A 13,117-nucleotide genomic window follows, 5' to 3' on the forward strand; every position below is an offset into this window, starting at 1 on the left:
AGTAAGATTTCAATTAAGTAGTTAATTTTTTTCATTCAGTCTGCAATTCCAATTCTGCAATTACTTTCAAATTTTGCAAAAAATGACAAAACAAAACCAAAACATTTTTTTCATGCCTCGTAGGAATATGGATAACTTCGGGAACTTTTTTCCAAATACCCCCATTGCTTCAAACAACCAACCTTCCCTCTTCTTCGGTGGTTGTGAACTGGAGGAACCCTTAGGTGAGCAACCAGACATATTTGAAGAACCTACAGGGGAAGAAGAAGAAGGAGAACCCATTCCTACTGAACCTATGGCTGAAAACAGAAATGGCAGAGGAAATAGAGAAAGAGTTGAGGGTGCCTTCCCCATCAGGGAAACCAATGGGGATACTAAGATGAAAATATAAGCCCTTCTTCCCTTCCTCATTTCCATGGACTAACCACAGAAGACCCATACACTTTCTTATTTGAGTTTGTTGTCATATGCTGAATCTATGACTATAAAAATGATGAGCAGAAGTTGAAACTATTTCCATCCACTCTCAAGGATGAAGCTTTGCACTAGTTCATGGGTTTACCTGGAAATAGCATCACAACTTGGGATCAGATGCAACAAGCCTTCAACAACAAGTATTGGAACTACTGTAGGTCTAAAGACACTAAAGAAGAATTTTTTAGGATGACCTTAGGCAATGATGAATCCCTAGAGGATTATGAAGAAAGATTCCAGCTTAGCTACAAAAGGGCCCGGTGCACACTTGACCCTGAGTCACTGAAGCTGGTCTTGTTTAGAGGAGTAAGGGAAGATATTCTAGATACCCTACACTTGTTAGCAGGAGGGGATATCTACCAGTTACCCTATGAGGATATCAAGATTGTCTTTAGAAACCATTCTAGGGCAGCCAGGAAAAAGTGTAGGGGTAGTCAACCTATGGTCAGTTCATCCTCTTCCGATTCATCCATCAAGGGTGAAATTGGAAATATGATGGAGGATTTCAAAAGCGAGATGTTGCAAACCCTTTCCCTACATATGGACACTATGCACATTAAGAGAAATTAGGAGGAAGCAGAGAGAGCCTTGGCCATTTTCTGCCTTAGATGCACCAGGAGGCACCCTAGGAATGAATGTCCATTGAATTCTATTGAAAATTTCTCAGTCTGTGAAGAAAACCACTCCACAGACAAGTGACCCTCTTTTCCTGGACTCAAAGCTGTCTATCAAGGAGCTAAAGGGGTCATCAAGCAGCTCTATTACATAAACCAAAGGAGACCTCATGGGCCTAGGCCATACCAACAGGGCATGAAAGGGTCATCCCATGCATATTACAACCCTGACCAGACCACATCCATACCTTCTTGGGGTCCCTTTCTCATCCTTCCTGGTCTACACCTCCTCCTTGGTCCTTTGCACCTCAGTATCATTCCCAGCCAACAAGAAAGTCATTTCAACCATATGCTCCGCCATAACCTCAATGGAATGCACTGCCCCAGGGGTGGAGGCCCCCATACAACAATGTTCCAGCTTTATTGCCTTCACCACCTACCTGACCACAACTTTTATATTCTGCTCCACCTAAACAACCCCAGATGCCTACCCAGCCAAATCTGAACCCGAACAATAGACAGGCACAAAAAATATATAGTGGAGAGGCATCCTATCTAGCTTATGTTGTGTAAATTCAGGAAATCAACCTGAGATCTAGGAGAGTACTTCCGGACAACCAACCTCTACCTCCACCTAGGGAGGTTGAGGAAGAAAGAGAGGAAAGCATGCTTAAAGTAAATCCACCACCCTTTCCTAAGAGATTAACCCAACCACTCCAGCCTACCCTAGAAGAGACTGAACTTCTAGGAGAATTGAAAAACCTATGTGTCAAAATTCCACTTCTCCAAGCTATTAAAGATGTACCTATTTACAAAAATTTGATTAAGGAGAAGTGCTTCAAGCATCCAGGGAGGCGAAGAAGAGATGCCCCTACCATTAATTTCATTGGAAAACTGTCCGACTTAATGTCGGGGCAAGTAATCTGTCCAAAGTATTTGGACTCTGGAAGCCCTGTAGTAGATGTGCACATCAATGGCACCATTGTCCCACACACTTTGATCAATCTTGGGGTTGCCATTAATGTGATGACCAAGGACACCATGCTCAAGCTTAACCTCCAAGGTTCATTGAGGAAGACCACAACAATTATGCAACTTGCAGACTGTTATAGACATTTTTGTGCCTTACAACTCCAAGCATGAAATGTCCATAAACCAAGGGCTCCTAAGTCCCTAAAAGTGTTGTTCTAACCCCTAAAGGAACAAGGTCAAAAAATTACAGCTTCAAAACAGGATCATTTCAGCTGCTCCACTGGCTAGGTGCGTTGCATAGCACCTAAACACACTAGTTGGGTGCATTGCAACGCACCTAAATGCACTATGAGGGTGCGTTGGGCGAGAAATGACAAATGGCAGTGTCATTCCGCGAGGTGGAAAGATAATGGAAGCTTCCAGAATCTTCTCCTATGACACTTGCCTCATTGAATTCGACCAAGGATGAGTAAGAGGCCTTCAGTCTCCAAGTGGAAGCAAGAACTGACAGAGAGAAGACACTAATCAAATCACAAGCTGACTCATCCTCCTTGCATACATCTATATATGGATCCCTCATCCCAGAGATCCACAGGCTGGAATTTTGCACATTGTAAGGAATTGCTGTTGGTTTTGAGACAAATATCAGAGTATTGGGTGATTTATGCTTTGTTGGAGGTGAAGAGGGACTTCTTTACTGGGAGGTTGATGCTGGGTCAGGAATCATCGGTTGTAACTCCTCCTGGATCTTCTTGTTTATCAATAAAAACTATTTGAGTTTTTCCTCCATGCTTTTGTATCATTGATGCTTGTTACATTTGTATGGTTAACTTAAATCTGATCCTAAGTTGTTTATGAATATAGATCCATGTCTTTGTATAGTGTTCTTCTTCTGTGATCTTACAGGTACTTGGTGAAGCTGGGCAAGTAAGGGAGCAGGGAGCTGGAAGCTGTCAAAGAAGAGAGGGATTGGATCAAAGGATTAGCGCAAGACACAGGTTGGTTCTTTCTATTCCTCTCTGTCTATAGTTCATAAAGGAAATACAAAAGTAGTTTTTCTCTGTTTGTTTCTAAGGCAGCTGTCACACCTTAGTGGGATAGAGCAGTTCTAAATAGACACTTTTCCCGGTAACAAAATGGCGACTCCGTTGGGGATGATTGTCTAATTAGTTTGTTTGTGTATCTCTTTGTTGTTTGTTTCATAAACTTATAAGTAGCATTCGAACTGCATTTGCCATAACAAATGCAAAGTAGACATCTGCTGCTTCAATCCATTCACTGGATATGTTTATGATTTGAACAACTGATTCACAAACTATCTGATTGCCCTTGTGATAGCTCTTAGACCCTACTTAGATCTACCCCTGATTGTGCATTACTGATTGCTTTTACTCGGCCAAAAACCAAAGATTAAACTGCAAACCGTGACCCAGAACCCGGACAGATTCTCGTTTCTGGCCCAGCGCAGGTACTGTTAAGAGTTCCTGCATTTCAGTGCACTTCCCGAAAGGGCAACCTGTGCTGCAATCTAGTTTCTCTGTGTTACAGGTGCGCTGATCAGACTAGCCCTGTGCAGCTGAGGTTCTTGTGCTTCATTCTTTCCAGTTTCGTCTCTGAATTTTGCATCCTGTGATCAGTATATGTCTGTTTAAAACCCCTTTTCCTTGCTGTTATTCCGCCTCCTTTGTACAAAAGAACTGTAGATGTTTTTGTGTGTTTGTTGCGTCGTTTACAGTTTTCCATTGCAAAAGTAGAATAGTCGTACTGTCGTCCTTTGATTTAGATATGTCACAAGTGTCGATTTCGATCATAGGAGAAAGTTTGATTGCTGTTGGTGGTCGATTATACTGTTACTATTGCTTTGGTTTGAATTTGTGAGTTTCTAGTGTCAAGAACAAGTGTTCATTTCAAAATCGCAAGGTGTCGTAATCGTCTCTATCTTTTGATTTCGAAAAGAAGCTTGTTTATGTTTGTCGCTTGAAAGCAAATTCAGATTTGTACATCAACTTTCTTTTCAGCATCAATACTAAGAAAGTCGAAAACAAATACATGCATGTGCATTTGCATATTGATAGTCTGTTTGGCTTGATCTAGGAAAGTGCATTTACAGTGTGCTCTTTGCTCTTTGTGAAAAGATTGTGTCTTTCTTTTCCTCTAGTAGCTAGGATTTTCATTGCACAAAAGAGATAAAAGTTTGTTTATCATCTTTAGATTGCATTTTAGGAATTACATCTACATCTCGTGGTGAACCCAAAAGGCAAACTTCATAAGCAAGATCAACTTAAAATAAATTCAATGAATCTAACAACGCTTTGGAACTTAACGCACAACATTTAGAGGTCTAGGCTAGAGACGTATTCCGGCGTCGTAAAGCCTGGTAACTGTTGTCCTCACTGATGGTTGGGTGATTCCTCCACTTTGAGACGATAAGTGCCAGTACGGACTTGTGCTCCCACGTACCGTCGAGTATATTTTGGGAGACCCCTATAGGCTTAAATCCTTTATCCTTAGGAAGCCGTGTCTGCCGCCCTATCGATCGCAATGCACTGAACACAGCATTCGGGAAGATTGACTGCCGTACTGTAAAAAGTATTCTGCAGTTTTGCGATTGGTTTGGTACTCCCTCTACCTAGATCTCCAGAGCAGTCCCTTTCGTTCCTTTTCAGACTCCTTAATGGAAAAGGTCCATCTGAGCACTTGTCACTTCAGGCTCATTAAAAATCGAAGGAGACTAGAGTCATCTTTTGTTTTTTCTCGACTCTTAAAAACTGAAAAAACAAGTTGTGTCAAAGCGTATAAAAATTTATTTTAAACGGAATATTCATTACCCTTTCCTACGTTGATCTTGGGTTGAGAAAATGGAGTCTACCAACCAAGGAATTCCCCTTGGAGGAAATCCTAGTCCCTTCTCCTCTTGGGGAGATATTGGTGCGCCCCATATGGCCACATTGTCGCTTCTAGGACTGACAATTGGTTTGCCTGTATGGCTCTTCTCAACCTCTGTCGTTCAGAACACCACTATTCCTGAACAATCGAATCAGCAATTAGACGAGTCCAGAGTTGCCCACCAGCCTTCTACTTCCTCTAATTATTCCTCTCCTCCTTCCTCTTCGCTTGATGGGGCTGGTAAAGCCAAAGGTCAAGTTCCTAAGGAGAAGAAGGAAAAGAAGAAGAAAGAGAAGAAGAAGAAGGAGCCAAAGGCGAATGGGGGAAAACGAGTGTCGTCTAACGAAAATCCACACACTGCACCGACCAAGCCTAAATTGCCATGTGTCATTTGCAAAGGAGACCACTTTCACAGAGATTGTCCTTGCATCCCTCGGATATTAAGGGACTGGTCTCCTCATTTGCACAACCGGGTGTCGTCAACCTCTGATGATCATGTTGAAAGCACACCATCGACTAGTGAAAGTGAAGCCCCAGGACAAAAAGGAAAATATAGATTTCCTTGTAAACTGTGTGAAGGCGATCATGCCATCCACCGTTGTCCCTTCTTAGACGAAGCTAAAAGAGTTTTGGATGATCGTCCGGTTTCACCGTTACGACTTCCTCCTGGATATAAAAAACTCTTGCCGAGTCCGTCACTAGTTGAAAATCCGGCTGGCCCGCTCAGGTGGTCGGCTGAAGCACCTATCATTGAAGATAAACCATCTGGATCCATACCCGACAAAAGTCAAAAGGTCGAGGCGGCAGTTGACCCGGTCTTGCCTTCAGAGGTTTTATCTTCAGATGATACAGTCACTGAAGAGAACAAGGATGACACCATCCAAATTCTTTTCATAAGCACAGACTCCAACGAACATGGGGGCAATTTACCCGTTCCTTTATCACAGGAAGGAAGTTCATCAGAGTCATACCCGGCCGTCTATTCGGTCCCACCTCCAAGCAACCTAGTTGTCTCGTTCGACTGGAATCAACTAGGCAGACCCCGTTTACCAGCTAGTGTACCATTCCGAATTATCATTCAAATATATAGAATGGTTATGGCTGTTACCATCATAGATGAGGGGGCTTCTGTGAGTATCCTTTCCTCGACTGCTTGGAAAGCGCTTGGTTCGCCATCGCTTTTGCCTGAGATGAGAAATCTGACAGGCTTTGATAAAGGAACCAGTCGACCTTTAGGGATCCTTCCTGATGTGCCCATAACATTGAGAGGGAAAACCGTTCACATGAACATAATGGTAGTTCAAGGACCCCTAGATTACAATCTACTCCTTGGACGAGACTATATTTATTGCATGAGAGCCATTGTCTCATCACTCTTTAGAGTGATGTGTTTTCCGCACGAAGGAAGAGTGGTCAAGCTCGTGGACCAGCTTTCATTTCCCGGATCACGCATAGCAAATAGTCATATACCATCCCTAAATGGTCTTTTCACGCAAGAAATGTCTCAATCTCCAGTCCGTCCACTCGATGAGCGCGAGTAATTTGGGGGGGACATGACTGAAACCCAGGGGGCATGCACCCTGGTCTGCTTCGACAGGAAAACTTCGGGTATAGAGTAGGTTTCCGCAGGAGAATATGCCTAGTCTGTAACCCCGTCCGTGATTGGAAGAGGGGGTTATTCTAGAACAAGATTCTCCTATCAAAGTTATGTGAGTTGGCGAGCGCCGCCACTCACCTTTGTTTATCTCGGTAGACATCGCTGAAGAAGTGTTTTGTTTGCGCCGCGAATAGAACAATCTTTGGATAACCTGTAAGAGGTAGGCCTCTCTCGGTAAAACAAATGTTTTGGCGGATAGAAGTAGAGGTAACCTTGAAACTCTGTTTTATACCTGGGGGCATGCAAACCTTTTGGAGTGCAAGCAAAGAGCGACTATTTATTTTTTTAAATTTTTAGGACCTCTAACCCTTTAAACTCGTAGGATTGGTCGTCTCCTAACTTGCATAAAGAAAGGATGTGGGGCAAAACTCTAAAAATTGTCGTTTTATATGAGACATTCTTATCATACGACTGGATTAATCGAGCAGTGTTACCGCAAGGTTCAAGCTCGTTAAAAAATAAACCCGCACCGAGCAAATGTTTCCACCCGCGTTTAAGCTCGTTAAAAAATGAACTATTCCTCGGTAAATAACCACCGTGAATGTAGTACTTCAGCCATTAAAGCCTTGGTCGTGTTTGCACCGTCACCTCCACTTTTCCATTGGCCGATCATTCACCTCCATTTGATTGTTTACCCGTTTTGAGGGACAACTGCGAAGAGTGATTTCACTGCCATCCTTGTGACACTGCCGTGATTGGAAAATTCCAAACCTTTCCTGGAATCAGCTGCTACCCATTTTATCACTCGTTCCTCAAAAGACGAGTCTCCTTTAAGCTCTTTTCAACTGACTCGTGAAATATGAAAAGATTGCCGAGTCCTTGGCCTTCCAGCTCGTTAAAGGGACAGGAAGTGCTATCCCTCCTCTAGATTTTAATCTTTTTGGACCTGAGGGATTATTGCACAAAAAGATCGAGCGCTTGTTTTGTTCGGCTCGTTAAAACTATCGAAAATTCATCCCTTCTGTATTGTTTTATACTTTTCGGACTTAAGGGATTAGATGACGAAAAAGGAATTTTGGAGTTACCTTTACGTACCTTTTCAGACTCTCTAAAAATGAAAAGGACCGAGTTATCTTTGTCGTTAAACTCGTTAAAATGATTAATAGCGACAAACTTGTCTTTAGATGAGAACGAGTTTCACTATCGCTAGGCTCGTTAAAACATAGCGATGGGTTTGCCCGAAGGGAAAATTATAGAACAAGCATATGTTATCCTCCTCAAGCTTGACAAAAATAAAGAGGTACTGGTCAGCAATGACTGGGGAAAAATTGGGAAGAAAACTCAAAGAATCTTTATTGGTAGCAAGTCGCTCTTGAACATGACACTTCCACTCCGTGTCCGAGTCGGGTTGGGTTGTTTCATTCACTGGTCACATCGCCATGGTCACACCATACCATCCACATTTGGGGTTAATGCTACCGATCCATCACATCAGTGTCGCCGACATGTTCAAGAGAATTCATCCAGAGAAACCACCTGTGTCCCACCCACTACCATACATTATACTCCATTCTTTCATGACCGCCACCCTGAACCGTATTTCATCAGATCGTTTTCACCTCCATCAAAATCATTTGCTCCGTTCCGTGTCATTGATGTGGGATTCATTAAGGCCCACCTATGACGGATCACTTCTTGTCGACATCAGCTCATTATCCAAGAAGTTGGTCTAGGAACACCCCATTTAGTACTTTGAAGCTTGCATGCCTCAATGGCAAGTTTCTCACTTCCGTCGACAGGTTTACATCAATGACCTTCGACCGAAAGATTTTGCGTGGTGTTCGACGCCAAGCCCTTTATTCACACCACGTGAATTGTACTGCAGTACCTTGAGGATCATTATCATTATCGGTGATTCCTCTCGCGCTTGTTAACAATTTACATCATTGACTGGTAATCAAGCGATGTCTTTCCATGTTCGACTTCAGAACATTTGTCACATGGATCGACTTGTACTTCGAGTGAAGATCGGACGAGATTGAAGACCCCGGATCGAGTTTCATCCATCCGGGCTGCGATATATATTCAGGGAAATAAAGACATTAAATGTACAGCATTGCAGCACAGATAATCATCCTACCAAAAGGATGATGGCTCTATCAGAATCATCAGTCTACAATCAGACGATTGTCTGTCCTATGTACATGAAAATGAATTTATAAAGCTGAGCATGGGAATGCCCGCCTCAGCTAGATCATGAAAAATAGTATGAAAATAATGTATTGTATTGTATCTTATTACAGGTCGCCTCCCAGCATTGAAAGAACTTCGGATCCTCATAATAAAGCATTTCACCCGACACCAAAAGGTTAACGGCCTCATACTTTAGGGGGCAACTGTTATAGACATTTTTGTGCCTTACAACTCCAAGCATGAAATGTCCATAAACCAAGGGCTCCTAAGTCCCTAAAAGTGTTGTTCTAACCCCTAAAGGAACAAGGTCAACAAATTACAGCTTCTCCCAGAAGTTCTCCACCAGAAACTGCTCAGAATAAGTCAAAACAGGATCATTTCAGCTGCTCCACTGGCTAGGTGTGTTGCATATCACCTAAACACACTAGCTGGGTGCGTTGCAACGCACCTAAATGCACTATGAGGGTGCGTTGGGCAAGAAATGACAAATGGCAGTGTCATTCCGTGAGGTGGAAAGACAATGGAAGCTTCCAGAATCTTCTCCTATGACACTTGCCTCACTGAATTCGACCAAGGATGAGTAAGAGGCCTTCAGTCTCCAAGTGGAATCAAGAACTGACAGAGAGAAGAAACTAATCAAATCACAAGCTGACTCATCCTCCTTGCATACATCTATATATGGATCCCTCATCCCAGAGATCCAGAGGCTGGAATTTTGCACATTGTAAGGAATTGCTGTTGGTTTTGAGACAAATATCAGAGTATTGGGTGATTTATGCTTTGTTGGAGGTGAAGAGGGGCTTCTTTGCTGGGAGGTTGATGCTGGGTCAGGAATCATCGGTTGTAACTCCTCCTGGATCTTCTTGTTTATCAATAAAAACTATTTGAGTTTTTCCTCCATGCTTTTGTATCATTGATGCTTGTTACATTTGTATGGTTAACTTAAATCTGATCCTAAGTTGTTTATGAATATAGATCCATGTCTTTGTATAGTGTTCTTCTTCTGTGATCTTACAGGTACTTGGTGAAGCTGGGCAAGTAAGGGAGTAGGGAGCTGGAAGCTGTCAAAGAAGAGAGGGATTGGATCAAAGGATTAGCGCAAGACACAAGTTGGTTCTTTCTATTCCTCTCTGTCTATAGTTCATAAAGGAAATACAAAAGTAGTTTTTCTCTGTTTGTTTCTAAGGCAGCTGTCACACCTTAGTGGGATAGAGCAGTTCTAAATAGAAACTTTTCCCGGTAACATAGACCACTCCACAGTGACCCCTGAGGGGATTGTGGAGGATGTGATGGTCTCCATTGATTCTTGGGAATACCCTGTAGATTTCCTAGTTCTCCAACCTAAGGCTAAGCTTACTAGGTACCCTTTCATCCTTGGGAGGCCCTGGTTAGCCACTGTTGATGTTTACATTAGCTGCAGAGCTGGAAATATGACCATCAAGAATGGGCATATGTCTAAGAAGTTAGTCCTATACCCTCCTACTAAGCCATCTCTAGAACATGACTTACCTTTGTGGCTGGAAGAGGAGAAGGAAGATGAAGTTTATTCTGCCCAACTCTATACTTTAGAAACAACCATGGGAGGGGGACATCAGGATGAAGATGATTTGATCGGACACGTACTCCAAAGTCCAAATCTAGTACATTTTCCTTAGAAGAAGTAGTAAAGAAAACCCAAAAAAAACCATCAAATTAATCTATGATTAGCCGATTCCAACACTATCCATGTCAAAACCATAGAATTCAGCCCCAAGATAACTTTGAAAATAAATCCATCTCCTTCTATTCTCCAAGAAGAGAAGTTGTGAAACATGCTAAAGGAACATCTGGATGCCCTTGCTTGGAGTTACAAAGAAATTAAAGGAGTGCATCCCTCGGTGTGTACTCACCATATTTATATCAAGGAAGGTTGCAAGCTAGTCTGGCAACCCCCAAGGAGGATGAATCTAGATCTTAAATATATAGTCAAAGAAGAACTGCAAAAGCTGCTAGATGCAGGATTCATTTACCCTATCTCAGATAGTGAGTGGGTCTCTCCTTTGGTGTTGGTTCCAAAGAAAAATGGTAAGTGGAGTATTTGTGTCGATTACAAAGAGTTAAACAAAGCCACAAATAAGGACCATTTCCCTCTACCTTTCATCGACCAAGTGCTAGATGGCCTGGCAGGGAAAAAGTTTTTCTCTTTCCTAGATGGATTCAGTAGGTACAATCAAATCCAGATCAGCCCAAAAGACCAGGATAAAACCACCTTCACTTGTCCTTGGGGTATTTTCGCCTATAGGGTCCTTCCTTTTGGCCTATGCAATGTTCTTGCCACTTTTCAGAGAGCAGTCCTGAGTATCTTTGTCGAGTTAGTCCATGATGCGGTAGAAATCTATATGGATGATTTCACACCTTATGGAGGTGATTTCGAGGAGGATCTGTCCAACTTAGGTAAGATTCTGCACAAATGCATTGAAATGAACCAGTCTCTCAGTCGCGAAAAATGTGAATTATTGATGGCTGCAGGGACCGTGCTAGTTCATTCAATATCTCAGCACGAACTGGAGGAAGTACCAAACAAAATAGCTATCATCCAAAGGGTCCCACCTCCACAAAAGCAGAGAGATGTCAGAAGTTTTCTAGGGTTAGATGGATACTACCAAAGGTTTATAAAAGACTTCAGCAAGTTGGCTTCTCCTTTATTTGGGTTGTTGGCCAAAGACTCTGAGTTTGTATGGTCAAAAAGCTATCAAGAGGCCCTGGACACCCTGAAGGACAAGTTAACCACTGCATCGATTCTTCGAGGCCCAAATTGGGCCCTTCCTTTTCATATTCATGTTGATGCCTCACACAAAGCCATAGGAGCAGCCCTAGGCCAGATAGATGAAAAATTTCCTTATGCCATTTACTTTATCAATAAGAATTTGTCAAAGGCTGAACTAAACTACACAGTGACCAAAAAGGAGCTCCTGGCTATTGTGCATTCATTGAACAAATTTAGGAATTATATTATAGGCTATCAAACATTTGTACATACTGACCATGCTGCAATCAAATATTTAATGAATAAACCTGATGTGAATGCCTGGATAATTAGATGGTTACTTTTACTACAACAGTTTGATCTAACTATTATTGATAAGCCTGGTAAGGAAAATGTTGTTGCAGATTTTTTATCCAGATTAACTTTTCCTGCAGGTGAAGAGGGAATGGTTGATGATCAACTACTGGATGAGCACTTATTCACCATTTCAATTCTCTCTCCATGGTTTGCTGACATAGCAAACTATTTGGTATCTGCTTAGTTCTCACCGAATTTGTCCTCCGAAGAGAAAAGCAAGATTGTGAGGAAGATGCCCCCTTCAGTTGGATTGGGGGAAACCTCTTCAAACTAGGTCCAGATCAAATTTTGAGAATGTGTGTCAGGGACGAGGAATTATGACATCCTTCTGACTTGTCATGATGGGCCTTCTGGAGGTCACTTTGTAGCAAAGAAGACATCATTTAAAGTGTTACATGTTGGGTATTATTGGCCCACTTTTCATCAAGATGTGAAAATATATACTAGTTAGTGTGATCAATGCCAAAGTATGGGAAAGCCTACTCCAAGAGATGAAATGCCTCTGTAACCTCAAGTGACTTTTGAGCCATTTGATAAGTGGGGCATGGACTTCATTGGACCTATTGACCCTCCTTCCAAGCAAAAGTAGTATATCAGTGTGTGCACTGACTATCTCACTAAGCGGGCTGAAACCATGGCAATTAAGGCAGAAACATAGGAGTAGGTGGTTGAGTTCTTAAGGGAGAATGTATTTTACAAATTTGGGTACCCTAGAGAACTGGTCACTGATCAAGGCAACCAATTTACCTCCAACATGATTGAAGACTTGCTCAGCCAGCACAAGATCAAGCATAGGACCTCCACTCCCTATCACCCACAATCTAATGGGCAAGTGGAGGTTACCAATAGAGCATTGGAGGACATCTTGACCAACGTGGTTAGCAACATCAAGAAATATTGGGCAGATAGACTAGTTGAGGCCACCTTGGCCAATAATACCACCTGGAAGACCACCACTGGATTCATACCCTAAGAGTTGGTCTATGGGAAAAAGGCCCTGCTTTCCATTAAATTTGAGTATAAAACATTGAGGATGGCATCCCAACTAGATCTAGATTTCAGCAATGCATAAAAAGAGAGGTTGCTCCAATTGAATGGTTTAGATGAGTTGAGAATGCAGGCCCTCTTACACACAAAGGTAATTCAACTTTAGAGGAAGATCTGGCATGATAAGAACATCAAGGATAAGCAATTTCAAGAAGGTGATTGGGATTTGTTATATGATTACAGATATAAATACTTTAAGGGCAAGTTAAGGACAAGATGGTTAGGGACTTA

Source organism: Pinus tabuliformis, chromosome 6, assembly GCF_031772625.1.
Source record: "Pinus tabuliformis cultivar Carrire ecotype Pingquan chromosome 6, CPIR1, whole genome shotgun sequence".
In the NCBI taxonomy this organism is placed as follows: Eukaryota; Viridiplantae; Streptophyta; class Pinopsida; order Pinales; family Pinaceae; genus Pinus; species Pinus tabuliformis.